The following is a 14,219-nucleotide window of genomic DNA, read 5'->3' on the forward strand; positions in this document are numbered from 1 at the left end:
GGGGTGGCCATAAATATGGGTTGGACCGTTTATGTGGAGATAGAGATTAAGGGAGGACGGGAGAACAGTGAACTCAGAGGAGAGATGGCATGATGAGTTCAGATGGAGCTTGAAATTACCAAGGATAAGAAGGCGCTCCATGCAGAGGTTGAGGGAGGAAAGCAATGAAGATATCTCTGTGAGAAATTTGACATGGTACTTGGAGTGGGTGGTAGAAAATAAGGATTTTAAAAGAGAGGCAAGGGGGTGGAACAAGATGAGATGCTTAAAGGAGGAGCAGGTGCCGGAGTAGTAGGGGTCAGACCCAAGGTGTGATTTGGTGATAAGTGCCACACTGCCACAGCAGCAGACTGGGAAGAGAAATGGTGGAAGATATAGCCAGGTATGGAGGCTTCAATAAGGGGGAGGGTATCATCACCCTTCAGCCAAGGTCATGATGTCGATGCAATCATCCATAATAAGCTCATGGATGGCAAGGGCCCTGTTTACGTGAAAGGGCATTCAGGAAGGAGATGTGGAGAGGGACTAAATGTACGTTTGCAACTGACAATAGAGTTCCTCAAGGTGTTGAAATTTACTGACTTGTTTTTATACGTTGCAGACTATCAACAGTTATCATGTCAACCACTGTTGAAGTATATTTTAACTAAGAACCCAAAATGGACATAAACCATTACGACAAGGGACATTTTATTCATTATGCATTCTAATTAAAATGTTGTATGTGTGCACCATTTGCCAAATAATGGGCTTAACCTCCTCCAGTCATATATTAGAATGATTCTGTATTTCAAATATTGCAAGTTATATATTGTTGGTGATATGACTGAAGGAGTTTGTCATATATGTATACTCTGTGTATATACTATGCTGGTACCACTAGAGGGTGCAACTTTGGGAGGCCCAGGCAGAAGCTGTATAAAAGGCTGGTCACCACACAGTGAAGGAACTCTGCAGTTAAAATAAAGAGACTAACGTCACAGCAGTTCAAGCACAGCACTAGGCCTCGTGGAGTTATTCTACAGATAAGTAGAGATATATTAACTGGCACAAGTACAGATCACGGACTTACACACAGAGGTGGCTGTTATTGGTAGTTTAGAAAAGTTTACAGAGGGTGAAGCCTTTACTCGGGTTTCACTGGCCAGGTATCGCTTCTACACACACTGCCACACTGATGGCCAGGATTTAGTGGAATTTGTCGCAGACCTACGAAGGCTCACGGAACCGTGCAAATTTGGCGAACTCCTCAACAATGTGTTGCGGGACGTTTTCGCAACGAGATGGGACGTGAAGCGGACCATCATCTTAAGCCAGCTGTTCATGACCTCAATCGTTGAGATTCTCCTAGAATCAAAACTCACTGGCAAGTACTGTGCCAGAAATAACTTGATCAAAGAATTAGTCTGACTCAGAGTCCGCCAAGGGTTGTAAATGTGAATCTTTTAACATGCTGGCGTTGCGGGGGTAACCATCGGGCCCGTCTGTGTCGATTCAGACACTGTGTGCAAAGGCTGCAGCCAAAAGGGCCACCCACAGCGAATGTGCAGAAGAACTGCGACTCAAAATGTGGCAGAGGAGTCAGCAGGAGATTTCCAATCCAGCAAGGATCATAAAGTACAAGTTAGAGAGGCGACTCAGCCCGAGGAAGCAGTGCACGGGGTGCACACCTTCACAACCAAAAGTCCCCCCATGATGATGAAAATCAAGATAAATGGCATTCCTGTTTCCATGAAGTTGGACACGGGGGCGAGTCAGTCACTTATGAGCCAGAAGGCATCTGAGAAGCTGTGAGGCAACAAAGAACAAAGAGCCAAGCTGAGCCGGATTCAGACAAAGCTGTGCACTTACACCATGGAACTGATCCCAGTTATCGGCAGTGCAAACGTAAAAGTATCCTGTGATGGAAAGATACACGAATTGCCATTGTGGGTTGTACCAGGCAACGGGCCAACGCTGCTTGGCAGAAGCTGGATGGAGAAGATTCAGTGGAACTGCGAAGACGTCAAAGCACTATCTTCAGTGGTCAATGCTTCCTGTACTCAAGTGCTGAGCAAGTTCCCATCCTTATTTGAACTAGGCATCAGCAACTTCACAAGTGCCTAAGTGCAGATCCACTTGGTCCCCGAGGCACGGTCTGTTCTTCACAAGGTTCGAGCAGTCCCTTACATGATGAGGGAGAAAGTGGAGATCGAATTGTTCAGACTTCAACATGAGAGAATCATATCACCAGTCGAGTTTAACGAGTGGACCAGCCCGATTGCTCCGGTACTAAAGAGCGATGGCACGGTCAGAATCTGCGGCGACTACAAGGTAACAATCAACCAAGTCTCATTGCAGGACCAGTACCCACTATGTTGAGGAAATATTTAGCTTAAATTAACTCAGGCGGAGACTTTCAGAAGTGCACTTCGAGAGAATTTATTTTAAAAAGCAAGATATATCTCGGAGAGCCTGCTTGGACCGTACCAAGGCAAAATTCTGTCGTACAAGCAAATTGCACTTATCTTTATACAGAAATTGAATACAGAAATAGAAAAAGAATCTTATTCATTAGTCCCGCGAGTACAAATGTCGTCTCGGGAGGTACACATTCTATCTGTCCTTGCATAGTTTCTCTCTGTTCACAGTCTGATAAGCAAAGTCAAAAGGAGACTCCCTTTTAATACCAGATGGTCACCTAATTGCATCTCAAAGTTTCAAGGCTTAAAAGCGTGGCTATTTTTCGAGTCTTATTATTTCTTTAAGCATAGCAAAAAACAGAATTTAACCCTTCCCTCTAAATTAAGCCAGGTGTTCATAATTCTTTCTTCCACAATTCCCTCCTTGTTGATCTTTTTTATTTTTTAGATCAACACAATTTCCTGTATTCTCTTCTTGAGCAAAAGGGGGTGTATACCCTTCAGGATAGGGTCGCATTTGGAGATATTCGTCTTCATCAACCTTTTCCTCTAAACGACTTAACCTTCCTTTCATGTATATACCTTTTCTTACTATTTCGGCGAGTCGGCCTATTACTTGACTAATTACATTTTTTAATTTTATCCACATTCCGCAAAGGATTATTAATAATACAAGCATAACCACACCTACGATTACTATGGGGTGTATAGCAAGCTTCAGTACTGCTGTAATCCTTCATCCCAGGCATTTCTGATCTTTATATCTTCCCCTACCAGTCCCCTGATGGCCTGGATTTTATTTTGTAGGGTCTCGATATCCATGGAGTTCAATGCTCCTATTCTTGCTCCCACTCCACCTAACACAGTCTCTAATACATCCCGTTTCTTTCTTTGGGGTCTTTCTTTTTCAAAAGATACCTTAACACTGGTTGTGTGGCAACCATCTTCTTTCTTTGGGGGATATTTAATTCGTATTGTTAGATTTAATACACCTGGGGATCTTACCACTGGGATGCAAGTGGTCAGTATCCTTTGTAGATGTCCCAGGTCCCGGTCTTCTGGGTGGTCGGATTCTTTTACTGACCATTTTACCACAAATGGGTCTCCTCCATTCACCGGGGTGTTATTCGTGCACAACATCCGCTGCCCTTCTACCATACTTGTAAAAGAATAACTACCTTTTCTCTTGTCCGGCCTTCCTATGTACCCCCATCTCTTGTTTTTCCCTGTGCTCAGGGTACACTTCATCCACACATCGGCCTGGTATTCTATGAACAACCGATACCCTTTCCCCAATATAAACTGGAATTCCCCTCTTTCTTCCTTCATTCCACATGCCTCACATCGTGCCGTAAAATTCCCTACTTTACAACTTTGGCCTACTGGGCATATAAAATTGCCTTGCTGCCTTATACTATTACTTCTTTCCCATACCATATTTTTCCTTCTTTTAGGACTTCTTCCTCCTGCCGGAAGTTCCCTGTCGCTAAAATGATCAGTATACCTAACGTCCATTTATAATTTTTCCAAGAGTCCCTTCCCATCTTCCCTTTCTTGTTTGTTTCTATACCACTCTTGAAATAAGTTGTTACAATAACAACACGTCCACACGATAGTAACAGTGACCCAAATAATAAAGGCCCAAACTGGCACACAAATGAGCTCTGACATCCGTCCGTGAATTTTGGGCAATATTTTCAAGTCCAAATATTTAATACAAGAGCAGGTACAGTTCTTCAGCTAGAAGATGGCTGTTTTCTTAGTCCGGCGACCGTAGTACGTCCTGGTTCAATGCCTTTTCCTTCGACTGTAATTCGTCGGGGAAATAATATTTACAGCGGGTTGCATGCACCCAGTTCGGGTGCTTTTCCAACTTCAAAGCGGTTCATGTTGTGAGAATTATCTGATACTGTCCTTTCCACCGAGGAGAAAAGGATTCTTTATTTAATGTTTTTACTAACACTTGATCTCCAGGTCTGAAAGGGTACAATACTAATGATAAGGCTTCTGGCCACTTCAGTCCAGTCTCCTGACATACCTTGGTAAGGGTAGACTTTATTATCCCATTTACTCTTTCTACCATTCCCGAGGACTGTGGCTGATATGGTATATGTAACTTCCACTGGAACCCTAACGCTTCTGCAAGGTTTTGCACTATTTTTCCGGTGAAGTGGGTTCCCCTGTCACTGTTGATTCCCATAGGTATCCCATATCTTGGTACTATTTCTTTAAATAGAATTTTTACTACTGTTCGGGCATTTTCAAAGGGCATACTTGGTTGGGGTAGATGATCATATCCAGCAGGTGTTTTACCTCTGTTATTTTGTTGACAAATTTGGCATGTTCTAGCAACTTTCTCAATTACTACTGTTATTCCTGGTGCATACCACTGTGCATTAATAGCATGTATCATCCCTCCTTTGCCCATGTGAGCCTGACCGTGTGCTAGGCGTGACAGGGGCAAAAATAGAGATCTAGGGCAAACAGTTCGCCCATCAGGGTGATACCAAATGTCGTTTTTTAAAAAACAACCCTGGTTTTCCCAAGTTCTTCCTTCCTGCATGGCAACTTGTTGTTGGGCTGTTTTAAGTTGTTGGATGTCAAGTACCTGTGGAGGGGAAACTGAGACTGCTTGAAGGCAGTCTGCCTGTGCCGAAGCGGCCTGTTTGGCTGCCTCGTCAGCCCTCCTATTTCCTACTGATATTTCATCCTCACCGGTCGTGTGAGCTGCACATTTGATAACGGCTACCTTACTTGGCAACTAAATGGCGTCTAATAGATTAAGCACCAGTTGAGAGTGCTTAATATGCTTTCCACCAGAGGTGATAAAGCCTCTGTTTTTCCACAGTTGTCCAAAATCATGGACCACACCGAATGCATATCTAGAATCAGTATAGATATTAGCAGTATGATCTTTAGCTATTATACAAGCTCTAGTGAGGGCAAACAATTCAGCAGTCTGAGCCAAGGTTCCAGGAGGCAGGGCGAATGCTTCAACAGTTTCGTGGGGATTTACAATAGCATAGCCTGCCAAAAACAAATCATCCGACGGCCTATGTGATGATCCATCCGTATAGAGAATAAGATCAGGATTGTCCATGGGTTCTGTGAGCAAATCTGGTCTTGGTAAGGTGGCTACTTCCACCGTTAACAGACAATCATGCTGGTCTGGATCCTCTACTTCTTTAGTAGGAAGAAAGGTGGCTGGGTTCACTACCGGTGCACGTTGAAAGGTATAGTTAGGGTGTGACAGCAGTAATACTTCATAACCTGTTCTTCGAGACGCTGTAAAGTGTTGCGTGGCAGCTGAATTCAAAAGTAATAACACAGCATGGGCTGTAATGACAGTACATGGATGATCCAAAACAATAGGTACCGACTTTTCCACCATGACCGCAGTAGCAGCTACAGCACGTAGACATGCTGGCATTCCCCTTACTACTGGAGGCAGCAAAACCGAATAATAAGCAACTGGTCTATTTCCCCCACCATGTTCTTGGGTTAGTACTGCTGTTGCAAATACTGCGGGGCTTTCGGTGTATCCTTGGGGCAACCTGGTCCATGTGTACTGCTGCTTCTTGTGGGTGAAAGCAAACAGATACTGACTTTCTTGATTTAACGGGATAGAGTAAAAAGCTGAACAAATGTCTATTACAGTAAAGACAGTTGCTGTTGGTGGTATAGCAGATAGTATAATGTTGGTGTCCGGTACCACAGGGGTGATAGGACTACTATCTTATTAATAGCTCTCAGATCTTGCACAAATCTCCATTCATTCGGCCTATTAACCTTTGGTATGGGCAGTATCGGAGTGTTACACGGGCTCTGTGTCTTTTCTAAAACTCCTTGTTCCAACAATGCAGAAATAACTGGCTCTATCCCATTTTCTGCCTCTGGAGGCAGTCTGTACTGCCTAATGCTTGGTAACACGGCGTTCTTTATCAAATGTACCCGATGGGGTACTGCAGAGTGTACTTGCCCAACATGATTCTTATGCTTTGCCCAAAGTTCAGAAGATACTTGATTCAATGCCATTGGCAGCTTAGGGCTTGGTTGTTCCGGGGGTTGCTGTTTTTCAAAAGTGGAGGCATGATTTTTACCTTTCCACTGGAGAATCCCCCTGTTGTGGGTGATAAAGTCTATCTGAACATTTTGCAATTTTATTACTGCCCAAGGTTGATAGCCGTGTTGCTGTTTTTCTCTTTCTATTCCTACAATCATCGGACCCATATCTTTAGGTTTCGCTGGCGGTTTTACAGCCAAGGTCAGATGAGGTGTCGAGTTCGCTTCTCTAAACCGCTGTTGCTGTAAGGGTGTCAACTCGATGGCTACCCCCAATCCTTCTGGTCCAAAATAAATGCGGGGCGTAGCTTCTACTATTTCTTCTCTATTTAAAAAGGATTGTACCAAACACTGGTAAGTTTCAGCTTTTTGACGAGCGTACCAGGCTGTACAGTGAAGCTGAACTGCCTCAAAGCTTGTCAAAATTATATACATCAATTCTTCAGTATTAGAGTCAAATTTAGTTTTTAAGTTTTGTATAACTTCATGTATCAAGGGGGAATAGTAGTTGCCAATCAATTGCCAACAATAGAGGGCAGCCTTTTCTTTGTTATCCTCCCTTTTCTCTTTTTTAATCCCATTAAAGAACTGATGAATATTATTTGGAGGGAGCTCCATGTACATTCCTTCCTTTGTGCAATAAATTGTGGCTCCGAGTTTGCACAAAGTCTGTCTTCCCAATAAAGGGAGCGGTGTTGTTTTAGAGACTATCAAAGTCTCATCATTAACTGATTGTCCTTCAATTATCAATTTGGTAGGTTCAGATAAAAATTCTTTCATGGGGATACCGGCCACACCCATACTTAAGACGGTGGTGTTGCTTACAGGTAATCCCACAGAGGATGGTACAGAAGACATAGTAGCACTGGTATCCACCAGGAACTTCACATAAGTGTCTCCTACTTTTACTACTGCCAGAGGGTTTTCTTCTATGTCTGCCGATAAGAGGAGGGCTGCCGCCTGTACCACTAAGCCTCCGGGGCATCCCTATGCTGATTATTCTGTGCCTGTCCTCGTCCCTTTTGCTGATTTACTGACCTGCTGTTTTAGCCATATTTTCCTTATAGGTAAATAGTCCCTCTCTATCCATGTTAGCCAGTACTGTAACTGTCTCTTTCCAACTTTTTCCTTGCCAGTCCAAAACCCTTATTTTGTGGCAACATACAATTTAACAAGGTTTGCACTGCCAAAGGTTCATTTTGATCCATTGGTATTCCTGCATGCTCGTCCCAACTATTTTTCCATCTGCCTGCAAAATCTATTCTTCTGCTTTCTGCAAGCAGCGGGTGACTTCCCCTATATCTCCATGCTTTTTAGCTCCCTTTAATAAATGGTACAGGTTTGCTCAAGCCAGTTGTGAAAGGCTACTGGCTTCTTAACAGGATTAGGAGCAGCTGATATCATATCCCGAGCTTCTCCCGGTGTCCAGGGCTTTAGGACAGCCGTTGTTCTGATCATTACACGGGGGCTTGTGTCGTGGGGGTAGTGGAGGAATCGGCCTGTCTTATCCAGCTGAGCGGCCACTATTTCTATAATCTCCTGCCAATCATCCGGCTTGGTGGTTGGAAGACGGGGGTATAAGCCGACAGGGGAAGCGGTCAAAACCGGGGCACTCGGGGGGGCTGTAAGAGGGAGGGGGCTTCTCCTTACCCTCCTCCTCTTTCTTTTTATTTTTAGCGGCTGGTGCCTCTTTGCCACCTCTGTCCATTTTTTAAAACAATTCTCCATATAATCTTTATCCCAACTGGGGTCCCCTGTCCCATTTTTGGTGGTCTGTCTCCATTCCTCAATTAAGGACAATTTAAAACTTCCTCCATATGGCCAATCCCCATCAGACCAACCGTACAAATCGCTACTAAACGTTACCGCGTATCTGTCGTCTCCTGTTTCTTTAATTACAGTGTCCGCCGGCGAGCCGGGCGGCACAATGGGATCTCCTACCTTCTCTCGTTGCTTTACTACCTTACTGATTCTTTTCTCAGTCTTAGGATGTACTTTCATTCTTTCAGTTGAGAGGTCGTCCTTCTTTCCTTTTCTAGGAGCTGGGCGCGAGCGCCCTGCTTGACTAGAGCCGTTTCCCATTCTTCCGGGTGCAACGTCTCGCGATCTTTTCTGAAATGAGAGTTAGGACAATCCTACAAAATATACAATAATTTACAAAGCGCTCACCGGTGTTCTCTTTTCTGCTCAGCTCGGGGTCTCCTTTTGCCTTTTTGTTATTTTAGCTTCTTTGCGGTAGCTACCTTATGCCTCACCCCCTAGGGGATCTCGGCGGCCCGTCCCCCTTTCAGCTAGGACGGCCTAGGCACCTTCCTCCTTTCAGCTAGGAAGGTCCTTAAAATTCCTCTTTTCTCTTTAAAAGTTAAATTTAGTTCTTTTGGATCTCGTTTTTTTTTAGAGATCCTGCCGGACTACGCCAGAATCTGTCGAGGAAATATTTAGCTTAAATTAACTCAGGCAGAGACTTTCAGAAGTGCACTTCGAGAGAATTTATTTTATAAAGCAAGATATATCTCGGAGAGCCTGCTTGGACCGTACCAAGGCAAAATTCTGTCGTACAAGCAAATTGCACTTATCTTTATACAGAAATTGAATATAGAAATAGAAAAAGAATCTTATTCATTAGTCCCGCGAGTACAAAGGTCGTCTCGGGAGGTACACACTCTATCTGTCCTTGCATAGTTTCTCTCTGTTCACAGTCTGATAAGCAAAGTCAAAAGGAGACTCCCTTTTAATACCAGATGGTCACCTAATTGCATCTCTAAGTTTCAAGGCTAAAAAGCGTGGCTATTTTTCGAGTCTTATTATTTCTTTAAGCATAGCAAAAAACAGAATTTAACCCTTCCCTCTAAATTAAGCCAGGTGTTCATAGATTCTTTCTTCCACACACTACCCAAAGCTGATGATCTCTTTGCGACATTAGCAGGGGGAAAGGCGTTCACCAAGCTGGATCTAACCTGCGCTTACATGACCCAGGAGCTGGCTGAGTCATTGAAAAAATGAACGTGCATTAACACACACAAGGGACTGTTTTTGTATCACAGGTGCCCGTTCGGGATCCGCTGCAGCCATCTTCCAAAGGAACATGGAGAGTCTATTGAAATCGGTTCCACGCACCGTTGTATTTCAGGATGACATCCTAATCACTGGTCGCGACACCACTGAACACCTGGATAATGTCTGTAAGCTTTTAATGTTTGTAGCCCTCACAACTTGAGCCGCCTCGGGGAAATCCCCTCTGTGCCTTTCAGTTCCGCGCGGAGGGGTTTCCTGTACGGGCTGCTCCTGCACACTCTCAACCTTGCCATCCTCGTCTGCCGTCCGGACACACCATGGCGTACCATTTTGCCGTCCGGAGGAGGCGGGGGTCCCCGATGGAGTGCACTCTACGCGGGAGTCCTCCCATTATTTATCGGGGACTTGGCCTGGAGGGTGGTGCACGGAGCAGTCCCGTGCAATAAATTTTTAAGCCGGTTATCTGATACGGTCCTTTCCACCGAGGAGAAAAGGATTCTTTATTTAATGTTTTTACTAACACTTGATCTCCAGGTCTGAAAGGGTACAATACTAATGATAAGGCTTCTGGCCACTTCAGTCCAGTCTCCTGACATACCTTGGTAAGGGTAGACTTTATTATCCCATTTACTCTTTCTACCATTCCCGAGGACTGTGGCTGATATGGTATATGTAACTTCCACTGGAACCCTAACGCTTCTGCAAGGTTTTGCACTATTTTTCCGGTGAAGTGGGTTCCCCTGTCACTGTTGATTCCCATAGGTATCCCATATCTTGGTACTATTTCTTTAAATAGAATTTTTACTACTGTTCGGGCATTTTCAAAGGGCATACTTGGTTGGGGTAGATGATCATATCCAGCAGGTGTTTTACCTCTGTTATTTTGTTGACAAATTTGGCATGTTCTAGCAACTTTCTCAATTACTACTGTTATTCCTGGTGCATACCACTGTGCATTAATAGCATGTATCATCCCTCCTTTGCCCATGTGAGCCTGACCGTGTGCTAGGCGTGACAGGGGCAAAAATAGAGATCTAGGGCAAACAGTTCGCCCATCAGGGTGATACCAAATGTCGTTTTTTAAAAAACAACCCTGGTTTTCCCAAGTTCTTCCTTCCTGCATGGCAACTTGTTGTTGGGCTGTTTTAAGTTGTTGGATGTCAAGTACCTGTGGAGGGGAAACTGAGACTGCTTGAAGGCAGTCTGCCTGTGCCGAAGCGGCCTGTTTGGCTGCCTCGTCAGCCCTCCTATTTCCTACTGATATTTCATCCTCACCGGTCGTGTGAGCTGCACATTTGATAACGGCTACCTTACTTGGCAACTAAATGGCGTCTAATAGATTAAGCACCAGTTGAGAGTGCTTAATATGCTTTCCACCAGAGGTGATAAAGCCTCTGTTTTTCCACAGTTGTCCAAAATCATGGACCACACCGAATGCATATCTAGAATCAGTATAGATATTAGCAGTATGATCTTTAGCTATTATACAAGCTCTAGTGAGGGCAAACAATTCAGCAGTCTGAGCCAAGGTTCCAGGAGGCAGGGCGAATGCTTCAACAGTTTCGTGGGGATTTACAATAGCATAGCCTGCCAAAAACAAATCATCCGACGGCCTATGTGATGATCCATCCGTATAGAGAATAAGATCAGGATTGTCCATGGGTTCTGTGAGCAAATCTGGTCTTGGTAAGGTGGCTACTTCCACCGTTAACAGACAATCATGCTGGTCTGGATCCTCTACTTCTTTAGTAGGAAGAAAGGTGGCTGGGTTCACTACCGGTGCACGTTGAAAGGTATAGTTAGGGTGTGACAGCAGTAATACTTCATAACCTGTTCTTCGAGACGCTGTAAAGTGTTGCGTGGCAGCTGAATTCAAAAGTAATAACACAGCATGGGCTGTAATGACAGTACATGGATGATCCAAAACAATAGGTACCGACTTTTCCACCATGACCGCAGTAGCAGCTACAGCACGTAGACATGCTGGCATTCCCCTTACTACTGGAGGCAGCAAAACCGAATAATAAGCAACTGGTCTATTTCCCCCACCATGTTCTTGGGTTAGTACTGCTGTTGCAAATACTGCGGGGCTTTCGGTGTATCCTTGGGGCAACCTGGTCCATGTGTACTGCTGCTTCTTGTGGGTGAAAGCAAACAGATACTGACTTTCTTGATTTAACGGGATAGAGTAAAAAGCTGAACAAATGTCTATTACAGTAAAGACAGTTGCTGTTGGTGGTATAGCAGATAGTATAATGTTGGTGTCCGGTACCACAGGGGTGATAGGACTACTATCTTATTAATAGCTCTCAGATCTTGCACAAATCTCCATTCATTCGGCCTATTAACCTTTGGTATGGGCAGTATCGGAGTGTTACACGGGCTCTGTGTCTTTTCTAAAACTCCTTGTTCCAACAATGCAGAAATAACTGGCTCTATCCCATTTTCTGCCTCTGGAGGCAGTCTGTACTGCCTAATGCTTGGTAACACGGCGTTCTTTATCAAATGTACCCGATGGGGTACTGCAGAGTGTACTTGCCCAACATGATTCTTATGCTTTGCCCAAAGTTCAGAAGATACTTGATTCAATGCCATTGGCAGCTTAGGGCTTGGTTGTTCCGGGGGTTGCTGTTTTTCAAAAGTGGAGGCATGATTTTTACCTTTCCACTGGAGAATCCCCCTGTTGTGGGTGATAAAGTCTATCTGAACATTTTGCAATTTTATTACTGCCCAAGGTTGATAGCCGTGTTGCTGTTTTTCTCTTTCTATTCCTACAATCATCGGACCCATATCTTTAGGTTTCGCTGGCGGTTTTACAGCCAAGGTCAGATGAGGTGTCGAGTTCGCTTCTCTAAACCGCTGTTGCTGTAAGGGTGTCAACTCGATGGCTACCCCCAATCCTTCTGGTCCAAAATAAATGCGGGGCGTAGCTTCTACTATTTCTTCTCTATTTAAAAAGGATTGTACCAAACACTGGTAAGTTTCAGCTTTTTGACGAGCGTACCAGGCTGTACAGTGAAGCTGAACTGCCTCAAAGCTTGTCAAAATTATATACATCAATTCTTCAGTATTAGAGTCAAATTTAGTTTTTAAGTTTTGTATAACTTCATGTATCAAGGGGGAATAGTAGTTGCCAATCAATTGCCAACAATAGAGGGCAGCCTTTTCTTTGTTATCCTCCCTTTTCTCTTTTTTAATCCCATTAAAGAACTGATGAATATTATTTGGAGGGAGCTCCATGTACATTCCTTCCTTTGTGCAATAAATTGTGGCTCCGAGTTTGCACAAAGTCTGTCTTCCCAATAAAGGGAGCGGTGTTGTTTTAGAGACTATCAAAGTCTCATCATTAACTGATTGTCCTTCAATTATCAATTTGGTAGGTTCAGATAAAAATTCTTTCATGGGGATACCGGCCACACCCATACTTAAGACGGTGGTGTTGCTTACAGGTAATCCCACAGAGGATGGTACAGAAGACATAGTAGCACTGGTATCCACCAGGAACTTCACATAAGTGTCTCCTACTTTTACTACTGCCAGAGGGTTTTCTTCTATGTCTGCCGATAAGAGGAGGGCTGCCGCCTGTACCACTAAGCCTCCGGGGCATCCCTATGCTGATTATTCTGTGCCTGTCCTCGTCCCTTTTGCTGATTTACTGACCTGCTGTTTTAGCCATATTTTCCTTATAGGTAAATAGTCCCTCTCTATCCATGTTAGCCAGTACTGTAACTGTCTCTTTCCAACTTTTTCCTTGCCAGTCCAAAACCCTTATTTTGTGGCAACATACAATTTAACAAGGTTTGCACTGCCAAAGGTTCATTTTGATCCATTGGTATTCCTGCATGCTCGTCCCAACTATTTTTCCATCTGCCTGCAAAATCTATTCTTCTGCTTTCTGCAAGCAGCGGGTGACTTCCCCTATATCTCCATGCTTTTTAGCTCCCTTTAATAAATGGTACAGGTTTGCTCAAGCCAGTTGTGAAAGGCTACTGGCTTCTTAACAGGATTAGGAGCAGCTGATATCATATCCCGAGCTTCTCCCGGTGTCCAGGGCTTTAGGACAGCCGTTGTTCTGATCATTACACGGGGGCTTGTGTCGTGGGGGTAGTGGAGGAATCGGCCTGTCTTATCCAGCTGAGCGGCCACTATTTCTATAATCTCCTGCCAATCATCCGGCTTGGTGGTTGGAAGACGGGGGTATAAGCCGACAGGGGAAGCGGTCAAAACCGGGGCACTCGGGGGGGCTGTAAGAGGGAGGGGGCTTCTCCTTACCCTCCTCCTCTTTCTTTTTATTTTTAGCGGCTGGTGCCTCTTTGCCACCTCTGTCCATTTTTTAAAACAATTCTCCATATAATCTTTATCCCAACTGGGGTCCCCTGTCCCATTTTTGGTGGTCTGTCTCCATTCCTCAATTAAGGACAATTTAAAACTTCCTCCATATGGCCAATCCCCATCAGACCAACCGTACAAATCGCTACTAAACGTTACCGCGTATCTGTCGTCTCCTGTTTCTTTAATTACAGTGTCCGCCGGCGAGCCGGGCGGCACAATGGGATCTCCTACCTTCTCTCGTTGCTTTACTACCTTACTGATTCTTTTCTCAGTCTTAGGATGTACTTTCATTCTTTCAGTTGAGAGGTCGTCCTTCTTTCCTTTTCTAGGAGCTGGGCGCGACCGCCCTGCTTGACTAGAGCCGTTTCCCATTCTTCCGGGTGCAACGTCTCGCGATCTTTTCTGAAA

General features: G+C 44.4%; 1 long non-coding RNA gene across 1 annotated transcript in view; it reads left to right on the forward strand.

Moving 5' to 3' along the window:
• The first annotated feature begins 2,120 nt into the window (after window positions 1-2,120).
• The window catches only part of LOC139274786 (uncharacterized), a 60,935-nt gene continuing 48,836 nt past the window's right edge, over window positions 2,121-14,219 (forward strand). Inside the window, exon 1 of the long non-coding RNA XR_011595605.1 lies at window positions 2,121-2,313. This is a non-coding gene — a long non-coding RNA (uncharacterized lncRNA). The remainder of the gene's footprint in view (window positions 2,314-14,219) is intronic.

This window comes from Pristiophorus japonicus, chromosome 10 (genome assembly GCF_044704955.1).
Source record: "Pristiophorus japonicus isolate sPriJap1 chromosome 10, sPriJap1.hap1, whole genome shotgun sequence".
NCBI classification, from domain to species: domain Eukaryota; kingdom Metazoa; phylum Chordata; class Chondrichthyes; family Pristiophoridae; genus Pristiophorus; species Pristiophorus japonicus.